The 19,213-nt window shown below is 40.7% G+C and overlaps 2 protein-coding genes across 11 annotated transcripts in view; one reads left to right on the top strand and one right to left on the bottom strand.

Annotated features, from left to right (window-relative positions):
• The window catches only part of PPIG (peptidylprolyl isomerase G), a 40,366-nt gene extending 34,022 nt beyond the window's left edge, over window positions 1-6,344 (bottom strand). The window contains exon 1 of one of the 2 annotated variants that reach the window (XM_008525175.2): window positions 6,046-6,344. The gene's annotated coding sequence lies outside the window, so the exon portion shown is untranslated. Of the gene's footprint in view, window positions 1-5,681; window positions 6,005-6,045 lie in introns of those variants that run through there. The other variant, XM_008525176.2, reaches the window with a different exon arrangement.
• Window positions 6,345-17,485: 11,141 nt separating this feature from the next.
• Window positions 17,486-19,213, top strand: part of FASTKD1 (FAST kinase domains 1) — a 36,392-nt gene continuing 34,664 nt past the window's right edge. For 3 of the 9 annotated variants that reach the window (XM_070580088.1, XM_070580084.1, XM_070580086.1), the window contains exon 1: window positions 17,497-17,613. The gene's annotated coding sequence lies outside the window, so the exon portion shown is untranslated. Of the gene's footprint in view, window positions 18,069-18,751; window positions 18,822-19,213 lie in introns of all 9 variants that reach the window. The other 6 variants (XM_008525180.2, XM_008525178.2, XM_070580087.1 and 3 more) reach the window with 6 other exon arrangements.

Raw genomic sequence — 19,213 nt, 5'->3', positions numbered from 1 at the left:
AAAGAAAAAAAAAGACTGAAAGGAAATAATCATTTATTGTGTTTGGTTGTAAGACAGAAGAGGGTTTTTGCCTCACTGTACTACTTCCACTTTTCTTTCATAAATAGAATTGCTATATAAAGAAAAATTTCATAATAAAAAGAAAATGTACATACAATCTTCTAAGATGATAACGTACATGTGTGTTAAGTGGTTACTATCTATATTTAGGTTATACAACGTATACCTGAAAAGGATACTTTTCATAGAAATAGATTAGTTTTCCTGAAATGACAAATCAAATATGCCTTAAATTCAAGAAAGATAAAAGACAGCAAATTATTATTAAAAGTACTATGCAAATCTTGAGTATGTAAATGCAATAACATTAATAGCTAATGAACAACAATGCTGACACAAAAGATGGCTCAATACTATGTCTCTAACATTACTGAAATCAAATTTTATCTCATCAGAAATGGGACGTAGTATTTCCTCCATAATTATGATTTCCTGATATTGCTCAATAATACTAAAATCAAACACAAGACAAACAGCTGGTCAATATTTCATTTTCTCAAGAAAAAGTAAAGAGAAAACAATGCTAACAGATACCAAAAATAAAAGTCAGAGATAAATCAAGCCTATGCAATTTTCAATAATTCACGAATTTTCCAAGAATAGTATCTAATGAAAGCTTTCAGAGTAGTAGTCTGCTGCAAATTTGTTTCATCTGAATGAGTTGCAGCTATTTCTATAAAATCCAAATATGAATTTTTCTTTAAAAAAAATTACCGTATCTAGCAACATACCCCATTCCTGTTCAACATTCAGTATAGTCTGCCTCCATTAGATGAGGTATATATACGTGTTCCAGTTTGACCTAGTTTCCACTACTGCCTATCAGTTGTTACCATTGGTTATCTACATGACCTCATGCACTCATCTCACTTGCCTGAGTCACTTCAGAAATTTGAGTATACAACACTTAATTTCATCTACTTTATTCACAACGGACATACTTTTTAAACAAGTAATCAATAAGGCTAATAAACTCACTGAAAAAGTTAGATCATACAAAAATGCATTAAATCCTGACACTTAGCTATAACTTCCAATATTTTTGTGTATATTCTACTTTTTTCTAAGCAGACAATTAAAATATGTTGTTTTAAATGTTTATCAACAATATCACAGGCACTTTTCTATGTCAGTAATAGATATATAATGTAATAAAATTTTAAAATATTAGGGGCCAGCCCCATGGCCAAGTGGTTAAGTTCCCACACTCCGCATCGGTGGCCCAGGGTTTCGCTGGTTCAGATCCTGGGCACGGACACGGCACTACTCATCAGGCCATGCTGGGGCAGTGGTCCCACACAGCACAACCAGAAGGACCTATAACTAGAATACACAACTATGTACTGGGGGCTTTGGGAAGAAGAAGAAGAAAAGAAGAAGGAAAAAAAAGATTGACAATAGATGTTAGCTCAGGTGTCAATCTTTAAAAAAAAAAAAATTCTAGTTAATCAAGGCATGAGCAGAACTAGACTCTTCTATTACAATTCAGTGCCTTTCCCCCTATATGTGTGCTTCTCACATGGGGTATTGCTAATATGTATCTGTAGTCAGTAAATTCTCCCACAGCCTACCAGTGAACATACCTCAGCCCATTCCACAACTAAAACAGAGCCTATTCCCTAGATCTGCCTAGTCGGGGTGCATTCTAGAAACAAAGTGTTTCTTTTCATTTCTGTCTTTTCTAAAACAGAATCCACTAAAAGAGGGAGCATCTTCAGTTCAGGACCAAGAAACAAAGATGGGAAGTTCTCATGTGCTTAAGTTTAATAAAACAGGTGACAATTTTCACATAAGATTTCCACTTCTAAGTGCAATCATATTAAGTTAAACTAATTAAAACTATAGCAGATCTTGAAGATTACTTTCAGAGAAAGCAATCTAACATTCACACCAGCCTCTTCACCAGATCCCCTAACGCAGTTCACAGAGATCAAATGAGAAATGAAAATGGATTGCTCCAAAAACATTTAAAGACATTTATGAATGCCAGACTGCTAATGAACTAAGCAGAAACAAGTTAACATTCTGAGGTCCTTAGTGTTCTCTTACAGTCATAAACTACTGCACTAGTGGAAACACGATTAACAGTGTATAGGCACTTTCTAAATTCTTAAATCCTTTAAAATACTTAAAAAGAGAAAAGCCATCATGTTGCCAAGTCCAGTGTTAAATAAGGATATTATATACTTTTTACATATACAATCTGAGACATAAAAATATAGTACAATTATGTTAGTACCGAATTAAAAAGGCATATACTAACTGGGAAATCTCTGCTAATATTCTTAATGTTGTACCTGCAATTACCTAAGTTCTTACACTGATAATTTATCCCACTGTCTCCAGAGATATACCTACACCATCCTAGCAACATGTTATTCAATGCAGTAATTACTATTATAAACAATTATAGACTTTTAAAATTTGAAGGAACCTTAGAGATAATCTAGTCCATTCTTCTGATTTTACAGTTTGAGAACAAGAGGACTGGAGAGCTGAAGTGACTAGCTCAAGGTCACAAGAGAAAAAAAGGCAAGTTTTTTGGTAAAGAATGCTACAGCTTCACTGTAGAAACTAGCTTATTCACAAATATTCCTGATAATGGCTTATTTAATTTTACTTTCCACCATTTGACGAAAATGCAATGATTTAATTATGAATAAACCTTAAACTAAAGTTTACATGTAATTAACAGTAGCATAATATGTAAAACAAACATGCGTCACTTTTTTTTTTTGAGGAAGATTAGCCCTGAGCTAACATCTGATGCCAATCCTTCTCTCTTTCTTTTTTTTTGCTGAGGAAGACTGGTCCTGAGCTAACATCCATGCCTACCTTCTTCTAATTTATATGTGGGACACCTGCCACAGCATGGCTTGACAAGCACCCAGGATCAGAACCAGCAAACCCTGGGCCACTGAAGTGGAATGTGCAAACTTAACCACTGCACCACCAGGCTGGCCCCGTTTTTAAAAAAGCAATGAGTTCAGACCTTGAAGGTATTATGTTAAGTGAAATAAGCAGATGACTCCACTCATAGGTGGAAGTTAAACATACAGACAAAGAGAACTGATTGGTGGTTACCAGGGGAAAGGGGGGATGCAGGGAGGGCAAAAAGGGTGAAGTGGTGCACCTACAACATGACTAACAATAACGTACAACTGAAATTTCACAAGGTTGTAAACTATCACAATTTTTTTTAAAAGATTTTTTAAAATTTTTTTCCTTTTTCTCCCCAAAGCCCCCCAGCACACAGTTGCATATTCTTCATTGTAGGTCCTTCTAGTTGTGGCATGTGGGATGCTGCCTCAGTGTGGTTTGACGAGCAGTGCCATGTCCACGCCCAGGATTCGAACCAACGAAACACTGGGCCGCCTGCAGCGGAGCCCATGAAGTTAACCACTCGGCCACGGGGCCAGCCCCAAAACTATCATAAGCTTAATAAAAAGTTAAAAAAAAAAATCACTGAGTTAAGAAATCATTCATGTTTCAAAAATAACCATTTTAATAGAAAAATTGATGCCTATATTTATACATAAGTATGACGTAGTTAAACTTCAAGAAGAGGCTGGTGATCATTTTAAATCAGCACTCAAACTAAAACAAAGTTCAAAAGATTTCCTGCCTGGCACTAACAGTAAAGTCCCAGTTTTAGCAGTTTTCTCTAAGTATTTATAATACTGCCTGTAATAAATTTCAAGATGCAAGATTTGCCCTACAGAAATAAAAACACACTGTGTTCTTATAGAGACTGTATATGCATCAAACCAGGGAAAACCATTGACACTTAAATCAAATGAAAACTGAAACTTGGTGCTAACGTTAAAGCCAAAAAAAAAAAAAGTGCAATACCACAACGTGGCAGAGAGATTTGTGACAAACCGTTCCAACCACTTGAATGAATTATCTATGGATTCCTATTGCATATAAGTAAGACACCTTAGTACATTAGGATACTAAATATAGATAATACATTATAATTGTGTTGAAATATACTACTAGTAAAATAAAGGAAAACCATCAATACGTATTTCTTAAAAGAGCAACAATGAAAAAGTTGCAGATGGTGTCCTGATAACCAACAGAACTAATTCATCCTATCACAAATGGCTACCAATTTCCCTTTGAATAAAGAATGGATGCTGCTTGACTGAAAATCTAATTTAAAATATGCAAAAAATCAAGAGGACAAAGACTTTACTTAGAGACCACCTATTTGGCAAGACCGCAATAACAAGCACCAGAAACTAACAGACTTGAATAAGTCACAATAAATGTAATATACGCTCTTCACTTCACTCATAGGAGTAACGGCTGAGTTCTTACTTAAAGTAGATTTTACAAAGAATTTTAACAAACCTGAATATCTATTTTTGAAGCCCACAGCTGATGACAGTTTGGAATCAAAATGTCATTTTATAGACGAAGAAACTGAGGTTCAGAAAGATGGTTGAGCCAGAAACAAATCCAAATTTTCTAACCTAGGATGTCTGCATACTTGTACACTTGACAGCAGGGGAAGACAACCCTGACAACAGCCTGCAAAGACAAAAATCTTAAAAAGCAAACGCAATTCAAACAAAAAGCACAGACTCCTACTACAAGAGAAGACCTACTAGGATCTCAGGGCACCGATTATCCTGAGTCATAAAGAAAATGTTAAACAATGTAAAATGAACTCCGTTTAAGACAGAAGTATGTAATTTGTTACAGAAATAATCCCATTTCAAATGGTTAAAATTAAAAAAAGGAGGGTGGTGGCAAAACGGGTAAATTTTCGGGTACAGAAAAACTATGAATGAAAGCGACAGCCATTGTAGATATCTATGCCTTTTCTGGATTTTATGGCACGATTTCAAAAATGTTCACACACCTCCTCCCCATCACCGTTACGAACCGGCAAATTACTGGCCATTCGTTGCCAAACGTGAATACATACGGACACACACATATTTCCCCCCTATCTCGTTTTAGCTACTGAAAGTTAACGTACCCCCAAATTTCCAAAACATTTAGTTGTTCCTTCGACGTATTTGTAATCACTATTGCAACAACCTGGTCTTGCACAGACAGTACTGTTGTGGGAAGAAATTAAAATCAATGCACAAAACGGCGCTTTTATAACATTTCCAAAACGACTAAGAGTTCTCCATTCCCGTAGACCTCGCCTTAGCTTCTTAAGAGACTAAAGATGAGCCAAATTCGCACACTTCCCCCAAGGCATATGGAGCTCCGAAGCCATCACCTTCCTCCTAAAGAGTAATTGCCTCCTCCTAAAAGGCCCGCGCAGCTCGCAACTCCTCGAAAACATGAGAGAACTTGGAGACAGCTCCGGGATGAGAAAGGAAGGGCCTAAATTTGAGTTTTAGCAGAACGCTTTAACTAAGTGGCCTGTGCCACTTGACTATGCACGATCGCCGCCGTCTGCGAGAGAAGGTCGGAGTAGGAGAAAAGCCTGTCTTCAGTCTAATCTTAACCCCTGTGATCCAGGCTCCTCGCCCGCCACTGGATCCAACCCTAACCTGACAGGACGTCAGGTTACACTTCCTCCTTCCCCACCAATCCTCCCACCTACTCCGCATTAGTGCTTAGCCCTACGATTTTGAAGCATCAAAAATCACCTGGCTCCCCAGAGTTCAGGCCGCCGTCGCTGCCGCCATATTACAGCTTGTGCGGCAAAATGCGTCAGGGAGGGAGGTGTGCGCCCGAGCGGAGAGGGCGGGGGCTGGTAGAGGGAGGACTGTTTCCCAGGCCCCGGAGGCGCGGGTGGAAGCGTTCTCCAGCTGCAACAGCTGCAAAGGCTGCGCCGCGGTCCTTGGGGGCCCCCTCTGGGACCAGGCAGCCGCGATACCTCGAGGGGAAAACGGTTAACTGGCACGGCCTATCGCGCCGGCTCCGCCCCTCTTCGCGGGCCCTTCCCGCTCTCGTACCCCGGGACTGCCGCAAAGGACGCCACCGAAACAACGCTGGCCTCGCGCCACCTACCCGCACCAGTACGGTCTCCTCTTCTTGGGGTCCGGTCCTTTAAACCGCTTCAAATCTACCGCCGCCAAAAAAGGCGCTAAAGCCCACTAACCGCCTCCCTCCCCCACAACCCAGTCCCGGCGTGGAGGGAAAGCGTCGCGCCGGAAACACATCACGGGTTGGTTCACGTCATCTCCTGGTGTTCCCTTGCTTGCGTCACCTCGGCCCTCCAGGGAGATCTAGGATTTGGGGGTCGATACCTAGTTTATAAGTATCTTTATGCTTTATGTGTGAGTTGATTGGGAACGTTTGTACCCGTCAGAATTCCATATCGTTGGTGAAGTGAAGTGCTCCATTTAGTAAACATGTATTGATCTTCCGCCTGGGTGTTGGGAAGGGAGCCCTACTTTCTAGGAGCTTCCAGTTAAGGCTATGACACAAGTTTGTTTTTTTTTTTTAAGATTTTATTTTTCCTTTTTCTCCCCAAAGCCCCCTAGTACACAGCTGTGTATTTTTAGTTGTGGGTCCTTCTAGTTGGGGCATGTGGGATGCCGCCTGTGGGGACCTGAAATTGGCCACCCCAAGATATGTCTCTTTGGCATCAGGATTATTTAAGGCTGATTGCTTTTGATAAACTGGGACAGGGAAGGAGGCTCTGAGGAATGGAACGTGCCCTTCCTTAGGACACATTTACATTTGTAAGGTAAATCTCTATCTGTAAAAGCTGCCTCCCTCTCTGTACCAGGAAGAAGAAAGGAGATGACCTTCTCTCTAAAAACTCGTAATCAATACCAAAGGCAAGGACTTAAAATCTGCATTTTATTGTGCTAGTCTGGTAACCTCCTGTAACTGACTTCCCTCCCCCTCCCAACGTTGGCATCTCCTTAAAGATTAAGCATCTTTCTTTAGGCTGGGAACCGATTGCAGCGCTCATCTGTGACACCCCCCCCCCCCAGCCCGAGGCAACACACCTGCCACCCTGCGAAGCTCACTGAGACAGCAGACCTATCTGCCGTTTCCATCAAGCGCTGTGCTGACAGAGCAGCCTCATGACTGTTGTAAAAGGGACATTTCAATCACATGTGAAACACCCCGTTTGGGGGTATATAACCACTTTGTGCACCCCACTTCTTCGGTGCCCTTTCTTCCTTCAGGAAGAAAGGCCCCGGGCCATGGTTCCTCATAAAGCTTTAATTTTCTCTTGCTATTCTGTCTCATGTGAATTTAATTCGTTCTCCGGCCAGACGAACCCCCATTTGGGGAGAGGAAATGTCCTCCTCCCCTACACGCCTCAGCATGGCTGGATGAGTGGTTCCATGTCTGCGCCCAGGATTCCAACCCGCGAAACCCTGGGTCGCTGAAGTGGAGCTAAAGCGAGGCCGCGAACTTAACCAACTCGACCACTGGCCACCCCCCCCCCCACCCCCGCGACAAGTTTTAAGAAACAGAAATGAACAAAGTGCTGTTTGAGGAAAGGAGGAAATTGCAAAGGGTATTGACGCTCTTTTTTTAATGTTATCACGGCAACTTCATGATATAGGTTATTATCCTTGTTTTGCAAGTAAAGTAATTGAAGCTCAATGAGGATAAGTGCCTCGCTCCCAAATAGTGTTCCTAAACACCAAAGCAGGTCTTTGACTCCAAGTCCAGTGCTCTCCAGGGAAAATAGGACATATATTGTTATTTAGTTGTTTTAAGAGGTAAGAGTGCGTAGATTATGTTAGAAATAAATGCCCACTGCTATTTGGGAGAAAGGGAGCCAGTGGCAATCCTCGTGGAGATGTGGGGTGAGTGTGTTTTAAAGGAACTAGCTAAGGGGACTTAGATTTTATTATTGCATAAAAAGAATGGAAGTTTCGATCATGTAATTCTTCGTTTATTTACATTAGGTAAATTAATCATCAACAACAGTTGAGCATGCACTACATGTAAGGGCCTTGACCAATTTTACATAGTTACAAAACTGGGAGGAAAATCCACCACCCCCCCCACCCCATCTCTCATCCCTCCACCCCACCTCTCACCCCCCCCCCACCACCCGCATTCGGTTCTTTTAAGCCGTTGCTTTTATTGCCCGAGAGCAGCAGTGCATTGATCTTTGAACAGTTCAGAGGTTATGTGGATTTACACTTTGCAGTGAGGAGGGCAATTCTGTGATACCTTAAAAAATCTGATTTATGTTAAACACTATATTAAGATAGATTTCTTTAAGCTTGGTTTGTTTGAATTTTGTTTGTTGAGCTTCCTTCAGAATCTGTTTTTATTTAACTATGATATACAGATTAGTTTCTTAGATTTCTACTTACTAGTAGAGGTAATATGTGACATTACTCTTAACATTTGTATTTTCTACCTCTTTCTCACCTATTCAGAGACGTTTTTGAGGATCTATTACAGATTATTGTGCCATAATTAACATTCTGAGCTGCACAAAGTTAACATTACTAATCTTGTTCTAGGATATACCATCTTCCTAGAGAAATAGACGTGTTTATGAGGTGACTAAAGAATTACTTAATAGTAAAATATTAATAAGTACTTATTAGATATAGTGTGCATTATAAATAGTCAGATTTTAGGAGATTCTTGAAAAAAGTTTTGAAGCAGCATTACAAATGTCTGTTCAGGGACTGGTGGCTGGGCCTGAGCCGTGTCAAAGTTTTCACTGCTCTTTTCTAGGAAGAATTGTTTGCTTTTTAAAAATTGTTTGCCACCTTTTCTTAATGTTAAAATATCCTTTTATGAAATGATCATTATAGAATGTGGTAGTTGTTTTCTTTCTCTAGATGCCCATACTTGGACAAATGAAAAATTGGTATGCTTTTGTTGACCTTAAACAAATAGCCAGTTATTTCCCCTCCAGCAGCAATGGGTTCATTTGGGATCAGCAAAGAATTGCAATTCAGGCTCTGCAAACCTGAGGAGCCACAAGCAAGTCTCCAAGCACTAAGGGGAAGAGGAAGTTGGGAGGGTATTGTAAACAAAGAGTTCAAAGTGTACTGGCTTTTCATTAACTGAGTTGTGATAGTCTTTCATTGGCTGAGCTTCTTGCTGATCAAGAAGAGGTCTTTCTTCTTCCTATTGTTTTCTGCTATTGAAGTAGAGTGAAAGAGCTCCCACTGTTGGCCTCCCAATCCCATTTTAATGAGTTTCTATTTATTCATTTCCATATTTTCCTCTTTTGATCAAGAGCTTCCTCTGAAAGCATCTTAAGTTTTTGTAATATTGGAGTATATCTTTGGGAAATTAAGCCTGAGACAAAGAAGCTGGGGAAGAGGAATATGAAGCTTTGGAAGCCATTATGTTTCTTTTATTGTTTGTTTGCCTCAGTTAATCTGAAAATCTTATTTTGCAAAGAAGCAATTTTAGACTCCTGGTAACGTTTGGAAGCCTCAAAATACCAACTGAAATAGTTATTCCGTTCAGTTTTGGAAATTTTAGAACTATGGTTGTCCAATTTGGTTTTAAGAAAAGTAAGTTTGGGGAGTTCAAAAGTTCCGCATAATGGCCATTGGTATTCTAAATTACTCTTGGTTAAATCGGTCCATTTGGTTAGAAAAGCGCGAGAGGAATGGCCTCGGTTTTTAAACATGAAATCAGCCAGGGTCCCTGTAGGGGGAGCACCCTCAAAATATTTAGATAATTGAGATCCCATTTCTTAGAGGTTATTTTCTAGAGCAAAAGAATAATTCTCAAACAGCCTAAACAGCTCAAACAGCTTGCAACTCAAAAGCTTGAACAGCTTAAACAGCTTGCAGGCTTAATACCAGCCAGTTACGATGGAACAGTCCCATTTCAGTAAGTGGACTGAAGGTTGAATCAGCACAGTTCCAAAGAACAGTTCAGTTCCAAAGGGAATTGGACCGAAGGTTGATCAGTGCAGTGCCAAGGAACAGGCTTTTCCCAAGGGAGTCAGGCCGAAGGCTGGGCAGGCAAGTTCCAGTGAAACAGCCCAAAAGTTGGACCAAAGGCTAGCACAGTTTCAGTAGAAACAGCCTGGTTTTGGAATTGCTAGATCTTAGGGTATAGATAGGACCAGCTTTGGTAGATACTGACAATACTCTTACTGTATATGCCTTTCGATTCCGGTGTTAGTAAAAGGTCTGATTTGCAAATAAGAGAAACCCAGTTTGAACTCGCATAGGTAAAATAGGGTATGTATTGTTTTATGAAACAAAACTGTTGGACAGTTTTGTAGTTTTAAAATAGGTCCATAAATTCTTTATGTGACTTTCTTCTAATGAATAGAATAATGCAGAATGACAGTGTGTGATTTGGGGAGATTAGGTCATAAAAGGCATTTTGATTTCCACCTTGCCATGTCTCTTGGATCACTCACTCTAGGGAAAATCAGCTGCCATGTCATGAAGACCCTCAAGCAGACTATGGAGAGGCCCAAGTGGCAAGAAACAAGCTTCCTGACAAAAGTCAGAGAGGAACTGAGGCCTCCTACCTGCAGCTTTCTGATGGAGCCATTTGGAAGCAATCCTCCAGCCCCAGTCAAGCCTTCGGATGACTACAGTCCTTGTTGACATCTAACTTCAACTACATGAGAATTGTGAGCTAGAATCACTCAGCTAAGCTACTTCCAAATTTTTGATCCACAGAAACTGTGGGATAATAAATGTTGTTTTAAGTCACTAATGATGAGGATTTTTAGGCTGCTTAATTTTAAAATGGCTTATGATGAGGATTTTTAGGCTGGTTAGTTTTAAAACTACAGATGAGATTCAGGCTCCAAGGAGTGGAATTTGTTTGCCCCTTTGTTGGGAAACATTTACATTTCTAAGGGAAACCTCTATCTGTGAAGATGCCTCCCTCTCTGTGCCAGGAAGAGGGGGGGATGGTCTTATCTCTAGAGGCTCTTGGTCAATGCCAGAGGCAAGAACTTAAGTTGGTTGCTGTCTGGCAATCTCATGTAACTGGTTTAGGGTGGTGGCATCTAACCTTTCTAACCTTTACTTAATCCGATTTGATTCTTGTCTAAAAGTCATGGGATCACCCAATGACCAGACCCCACCTGCACTGATACCATTTTAACTTTTTTCTCATGTTCTTTCCTTTGTCTTGTAAAGAGATGAATCATATACCTATGCCTTAAATTTAGCCCTAACCCTCAACTCGGGGCAGCAGCAGGAGCTCTGACTGCCCGTGGGTCCTGTCCCCTCGCACCAGCTCTGCCTGCCCATGGGTCCTGTCCCCATGCCAGCGGGGGCAGCAGCAGCAGCTCTGCCTGCCCATGGGCTCTGTCCCCATGCCAGTGGGGGCAGCAGAAGCGGCAGCAGCAGAAGCTCTGACTGCCCATGGGTCCTGTCCCCATGCTATTCCACACTATTCTACTCTCTAAATAAAAGAGCACTACTGCCAGATCTTGAGAGTCTAAGAAATCTTTCTTTCGACTCCTCGGCTCACCGACCCCGCATCAACTAAGTCTGGAGATGATTTATTACACAGCAATGGATAACTAATACAGAGAAGAAAAAATAGAATGTCATGGAACTTCTTCTCTCATCTAATTCTACTTATCTGTTTTTTGGCTTCATTCTTTAGACTGACTTCCTTAAGAGGTTACCTTGCATCTTAATGATCTGAGTTTCTGCCAGCTCCAATTATAAAATGCCAGAGAAGTCTTTGGTGAACGTTGCAGTGACAGCCCCAAAATTCGTGCTCCCACTAACATAGTGAGGGGTGTCACTGGGAAATGTCTGTTCTAGCTGTCCCCTTGCGTCTAAGTAATGATATGTGAATTCTTCTCATCAGTAGAAAGTGAGTGAAAATAATGCGTATTACATGTATTACATCTAGGCCAGATGTTTATGAAGGGCTATGCCTTCTCCATGTCCTCGCTTCCTATTTTTGTCAGTTAAATCCAGCTGGATTTAACGCCCTGGGGATTATGGAAGGAGCCTAATTCCCTGAATCTCTGTGTGGAGAAAAGTCCTCCACTGACCAGGGATACCCACATTGGAATGTGATATGATTGAGAAATCAAATTCTATAGGTTAAACCACTGACGTTTGCCTTTATTCATTATAGCCGATAGCATTACCCATCTAATAGGCCGTGGGCCTGAAGTACTAAGTTTGGCCTAGCCTGGCTCAATTCAGTCTTTGTAGTGTGAGGAATGGAGTCTGATACCAAAAGAGGGGAAGTAGGTGGTCTGGGATACTACGATTAACTTACCTTTACTTTACAATAATGAAAATTTTTGTTTCTACCCGTAGATAAATAACAAGTATTGTTTGATCTAATTTTCTACTATATCACCAATAATACGTTTAACTTTATAAAAATGCAAGCCTGTTGTCACACATATTTCACAGTAATATAAGCTATTGTAAAAATGTGAACATTCCATAGAGGTTTAAAATTTAATAATTACCCCTAACGCTTTCCAATTCCATTCCCTTGAGATATCCAATATACTCTTTTCTAATCCTATACTAACATTAAAAATCCTCATTTAGGGGCCAGCCTGGTGGCGCAGCGGCTAAGCGTGCACGTTCTGCTTTGGCAGCCCGGAGTTCGCCGGTTAGGATCCCGGGTGTGGACATGGCACTGCTTGGCAAGTCATGCTGTGCCAGGCGTCCCACATATAAAGTAGAGGAAGATACCAGTCTTCCCCAGCAAAAAGAGGAGGATTGGCAGCAGTTAGCTCAGGGCTAATCTTCCTCAAAAAAACAAATCCTCATTTAGTATCCCTCCCTCCCTTCCTGTAATAAAAATGAAATCACATCACACATATTACTCTGAAATTTGCTTTTGTTTGCATAAAAATATATTATGAACATCTCTTTTTGATATCTATATACCATTCCATAGTATGGATACACCATAATTTATCCAGCCATTCTCTTATTGGACATTTCAGTTGTTTAACATTTTGATTAATACAAACAATATTGTAATAAACATCCTTTTACATATATCCTTATATATTGATGCTTATGAGTCTGCAGGAAAGATAGCCAGAAGTGAGATTATTGGGTCACAGAATACATACACTTTTAATTGTTACATATAGTGTCAAATTAGTGTTCTGAAAGGTTGCAGCACTTCAAGTTGTATGAATGTGGCTGTTTTCCCCCATGGAAGTTGTTTTCACTTTTTAGTCTTTGCCAATTTAATGGGTGAGAGAATGGTGTCATCTTATTTTGTAATTTCCTGATTACCAGTGAGGTTGGCCATTTTTCTTTTGAATCCTTTTGTTGTTGTTGAGGAAAATTCTCCCTGAGCTAATATCTGTTGCCAATCTTCCTCTTTTTGTTTTGAGGAAGATTAGCCCTGAACTAACTGCTGCCAGTCCTCCTCTGTTCGCTGAGGAAGACTGGCCCTGAGCTAACATCCATGCCCATCTTCCTCTCCTTTATATGTGGGACGCCTGCCACAGCATGGCGTGGCAAGCGGTGCCATGTCCGCATCCGGGATCCAAACCGGCGAACCCCGGGCTGCAGAAATGGAACGTGCACACTTAACTGCTGTGCCACCGGGCCAGCCCCAATCTTCCTCTTTTTGCTTGAGGAAGATTCGCTCTGAGCTAACGTCTGTGCCAGTCTTCCTCTGTTTTGTATGTGGGTCATTGCCACAGCGTGGCTGACAAGTGGTGTAGGTCCACACCTTGGACCTGAACCTGTGAACCTGGACCATGGAAGCAGAGTGGGCTGGACTTGAATCCTTTTTTTTTTTGTATTGCAGTAAAATACACGTAACATAAAATTTACCATCTTAACCATTTTTAAGTTACCATTCAGTAGTCTTAAGTACATTCACATTGCTGTGCAACCAATCTCCAAAATTCTTTTCATCTTGCAAAACTGCAACTGTATACCCATTAAACAACTCTCCATTACCCCATCCCTCCATCCTCTGGCAGCCGCTATTCTACTTCCTGTTTCTATGGATTTGACTACTCTGGGTACCTCATATAAGTGGAATCATGCAGTATTTATTCTTTTGCGTCTGCCTTATTTCACTAAGTGTAGTATCTTCAAGGTTCATCCATGTTGTAGCATGTGTCAGAATTTCTTTCCTTTTTAAGGCTGAATAAAATTCCATTGTATCTATAGATGACATTTTCCTTATCCATTCATCTATTGATGGACACTTGGGTTGCTTCCACCTTTTGGCTATTGAAAATAATGCTGCTATAAGCATTGCTGTACAACTATCTATTCAAGTTACTCCTTTCAATTCTTTTGTGTATATACCCAGAAGTAGAATTGCTAGATTACATGATAATTCTCTAATTTTGGGGGGAATGACCACTGTTTTCCACAGTGGCTGCACCATTTTGCATTCCATCAGCAATACAGAAAGCTTCCAATTTCTCCACATCCTTGCCAACACATATTATTTTCTGATATTTTGATAATAGCCATTCTATTGGGTTTGAAGTGGCATCTCATTGTAGTTTTGATTTGCGTTTCCCTAATGATTAGTGATGTTGAGCATTTTTTCATGTTCCCAGCACCATGGAGAAATGTCTATTCAAGTCCTTTGCCCATTAAAAATTTTTTTTCGTCATTGAGTTGTAGGAGTTCTTTATACAGTCTGGGTATTAATCCATTATCAGATATATCATTTGGAAATATTTTCTCCCATTCTGTGGGGTGCCTTTTCACTCTGTTGGTAGTGTCCTTTGATGCACAAAAGTTTTTAATTTTGATGAAGTCTAATTTACCTACTTTTTCTTTTGTTGCCTGTGCTTTTGGTATAATATTCAACAAACACATTTTTTTACTGGTAGAATTACTCCAGGAGAAAAAGCATTCAAGTTAATTTGTGAGGGGAAAAAAAAAAGCAGTCCTTCATGTTGGGAAAACTGATCTGATGCTCATAGCTAAGCCTCAATTATTTCAAACTAATCTGACACAACATGAAGCATACTTTCCTCCTGTTGGACATAAGCTATCTCCCAGAACATCAGGATCAGATAAGGTCACTGTGAAACACAAAATAGTAAAGATTCCCCTTTCACTAATTGAGTGAATGCTACTAATTTACCAATTTCAGCTTTATCCCACTGTAGGCTGCCTTCCCTATAGTTAAGATTTATTAAGATTGCTGTGCTTCCTGACAGCACCCAAGGTAGAGCAAACCTCTTCCTTAGACCCTCCCCCAAAATTACCCAATCAAAGCCCAAATCCTGTACTGTTGGCCTTCAGTGTCCACAGGTTCCCCATCTACGGATTCAACTAACCTTGGATTGAAAGGCCTACAATGGCTGCGCATGTACTGAACATGTGCAGACTTTCTTTCTTGTAATTATTCCCTAAACAATGCAATATAGCAACTATTTACATAGTGTTTACATTGTATTATTATAAGTAATCTAGAGGTGATTTAAAGTATAGGGGAGGATGTGTGTAGGTTATATGCAAATCCTATGCCATTTTATATAAGGGACTTGAGCATCCTGGGATTTTGGTATCTTTGGGGGTCCTGGAACCAATCCCCTGTGGATACTGAGGGATGACAGTAATAGGTTCTTTCTAGTACTCTTTCACTGAGCTGCCCAGTGGTTCCCTACGGTGTTCAGTTTCTGAGCTGCAACAAATAGTAAACCTCAACTGCAGGTTTCTTGTGGTTTTGGGCTGAAATTGCATTGACATTTGCTAAAAGGAAATTAAGAGCCACCCTTTGTTAACCACTTGTTAGCCCTTCTAAAAGATGCTTCCTTATGATTGACATCATTAGCTAAAATACAATTTTATGGCTGTGGATGTAAATTATTACCTTAATTTTGTTCTCAGGTGTGATTTGTATATAAATATATATCTTATGAATGCTCTAGACCGCAAGTAAAGAAAAAAGTCTCTAATAGTGACTAAACAAAAAGGGTTTCCTTTTCTTACACAAACGACGATCCCAGAGGAAGGCAAGCTGCTGGCATTTGTTACTCAGGCCAGCCTCCTTATAATTCCACAAAAGGGTGAGAAGGAAACAAACAGCCCCCAGCAGTGAAGAAACTGTCCTGGCAGTATCATTTAGGACTTATTGTTGCCAGGAGCTGGTCTGGCACACGTAGCTCAGCCTTAGTATTCTGTTGAACATAACAATTGCTCAGAACACTGACATGAGAAAAGGCCAGTCTCTGACTGTGATAGATCAAGACAAAAACAAGACCATTCCATAATCATATCTGAACTCAGACAAAAACAGAACATTGTCCAAATCACAAAAAATGACCAAATGTCCACCTATCCTGGTAATCGGAGTGACTTCTGCTTCTTTACCAATTACAGCTTTAACCTCACTTCATTCCTTCTGCATCCTAGATAAGGTTTAAGATACCCAATGATGGAATTACCTCTGCTTCCTGACAGCATCCAATCTAGAGAAAAGTCCCTCTTCAACCTCCCCCAAATCACTTAACTCAAGGCTGAATGCTATAAATTCTTTCTAACACCTTCTTAATTTGACACTCCTCAGGGTGTGTTCTGCTTCATTCCTACCAGTTAGTAATCCCAATTTTGTTTAACTATAGATGTATTCCTGGTGGTCTTTGACTGAAGGGCATTGACACAAGTCATGCTCAGTTTTATCCCTACGCTTTTTCTCACATTTGTTCTGAAACTCCTTCTATTGTGTGCATTCAGATGAACCTCAATGTTCAAATTTATTATGAGTTGATCTAGTTCCAAACAACCTAAATCAGTGCTCCTCAAAGTTGCTTTCCGATAATTGGTTGCCTAAGGTGTTGAGGGTGGAAGATGGGGAGTGACTGCTGATGGTTACAGGATTTCTTTTTGGAGTTATAAAAAATATTCTAAAGTTGATTGTGGTGATGTTCCACAACTCTGAATTAAGAAAAGCCATTGAATTATACACTGTAAATGGGTGAATTGTATGGTGTGTAAATTATTTCTTAATAAAGCTGTTAAAAAAAAAAAGTGTTGTCGAGGGCCGGCCGGTGGCCGGGTGGTTAAGTTCCTGAGCTCTGCTCCTGCGGCCCAGGGTTTCGCCAGTTCGAATCTGGGCGCAGACAGGGCACCGCTCATCAAGCCATGCTGAGGCGGCATCCCGCATGCCACAACTAGGACCCACAACTAAGTACACAACTATGTACTGGGGGGCTTTGGGAGAAAAAAAGGAAAAATAAAATCTTAAAAAAAAAAAAAGTGTGGTCTAAGTGCTGTTACCTGCCCGCCATGGCGCAAGTGCAGAAATTGAAGGTAAGAGTTTAGATACTTTTATAGCCATTTGACAGGTATTTCCTATATGTTGAATATCGTAAGTAACAGAAACCTGCCTTTTTCGTGTTTACATTTTCAAATTTAATTTTTCTAAATATTCATTATTATTGTATTTTATAAAAGTATCTGTCTTCCATGGACTGGGAGAAAACCTCAGGTAGCTGAGAAACACTGACCTAAAGGACCTGTAACTTAGTTTAATACGTGCTGCTCCAGAGTATGCCTCACTGAAGAACTACAATGCCCAGAATTCCCTTCAAATGCGTATGCGACGTCTATTCCGCAGAGCTGGCCGCGACGTCTTCTGGACCATGTAGTGCGTGCCTTCCGCCGTGCATGCTGCGCTTGTCCCTCCTTTTTTCCTGCTTTGGGGCCGGACAGCACCAGAGGAAAGGTGATGTCTCTCGAGGAAAGGCTAAAAACTCTGGGATATGAGGGAGGGGTGAGCGATAATACCGAGCCAGGTGCGTCCCTTCTTGGGGACCAGGAATACCCTTGACTTCTGAGCCCTGGTAACCGGCCTTCCTAGGATCTTCCTGAAAAGTTGCCGGGCGTTGAGGGAAGAACCTGCCCGCAAGGCAGGGCCTCGTGCCGGCGGCAGGTTTTCTTTTTCCACCCAGCACATCTTCGGGCCCGGGATACAGGGTTCGGCTGACGAACAGAGGCTCCTTCCGGGCGTTGGATTGTCTGGAGAGCGGAAGACGAGGGCAGGGCTGAGCTCACTCCTAGCCGGGACCGGGAGACCACGTTCATTCCTTCAGCGCGACTGTGTCCCCGGCGCGGAGGATGCCTGACATTTGCAAAGGATGTCTCTGTTTACTGTGCATTACCGTGCACTGTTCACGGCTGGTACACGTTTTTCATTTAAAGTCTCAAGGCCCCTCTTTTGGTTGGACTTCCCCCAAGGTCACTTAGCTGGGGCAGAGTTGGGGACTTGACACTTTAGTATTCTAACCAGTGAACTGCTTCCACTTTCAACTGTGGATAGACAGAAGGATCTTGAAGATGCCTTTGCTTTGTGCGGGGTTTTTTGAGTATGCGTGTGATCCAGGTCTGCTTGGGTCAGAATGCTGTTTTCTTTGCCACATAGTAGCCAATACTGTCTCATCGCTTTTTCTTGTAAACAGACACCTTGGCATAGCCGTAGAGAGGAGTCTGAGATGTGCTTTCGGTGTTAATTTGTTGATGTCATGAGGCTGTGCAAGTTGAAAGAGTGGAAAGAACTGGATGGTTGTCCCAGCTTCACTAATACTAGAGTAGTGTTTTAACCTTTTTGAAATTAGTTTTTCTTATCTGTAAAGTGCAAATGATAATGTCTACCTGGCAGGTTAGTTGAGAGAATGTAACGAGATAATATATTTTAAAAGTGCTTTGTAGAATGTTGCAAAAGTGTTAGAGGATATGATTTTAGCCCCAGCTTTTCTAACCATTGTTTCTCAACTATAAATATAAAATAATATATTTTTAAAACAAATTATTCTTTTTTGTAATTATCTTTGGTTCTTATATTGCCTCATTATGTCTTAATACAGTATTTGATTTCTTCCTCTTTCCTGCTTGGAGCTTTAAATCATCTCGCTTATTGGTTAAAACCTATCTAAGGTCAGTAGTGGCTAAGTTATTTGAGTTCTTTTAGAGTACAAGGAGAAAGGAGCAAGAAATTATCTTGAAAACAAATATACCAGAGACTATCCTTCTGAAAAAGAAATGTTATTTTTATTACGGCTCTGAATTAATGGCTACTCTTTGTAGAAATTTTATTTTATTTTATTATTTTTTTTCTGAGGAAGATTAGCCCTGAGCTAATCTGCCAATCCTCCTCTTTTTGCTGAGGAGAACTGGCCCTGAGCTAACATCGCGTGTCCATCTTCCTCTACTTTATATGTGAGACACCTACCACAGCATGGCTTGCAACGTGGTGCTGTGTCCACACCTGGGATCCAAACCTGTGAACCCTGGGCTGATGAAGCGGAACATGCACACTTAACTGCTGT

Source organism: Equus przewalskii, chromosome 17 (assembly GCF_037783145.1).
Source record: "Equus przewalskii isolate Varuska chromosome 17, EquPr2, whole genome shotgun sequence".
In the NCBI taxonomy this organism is placed as follows: Eukaryota; Metazoa; Chordata; class Mammalia; order Perissodactyla; family Equidae; genus Equus; species Equus przewalskii.
Note: the sequence above shows the minus strand (reverse complement) of the source record. Positions and strands in the feature narration are given on the sequence as shown.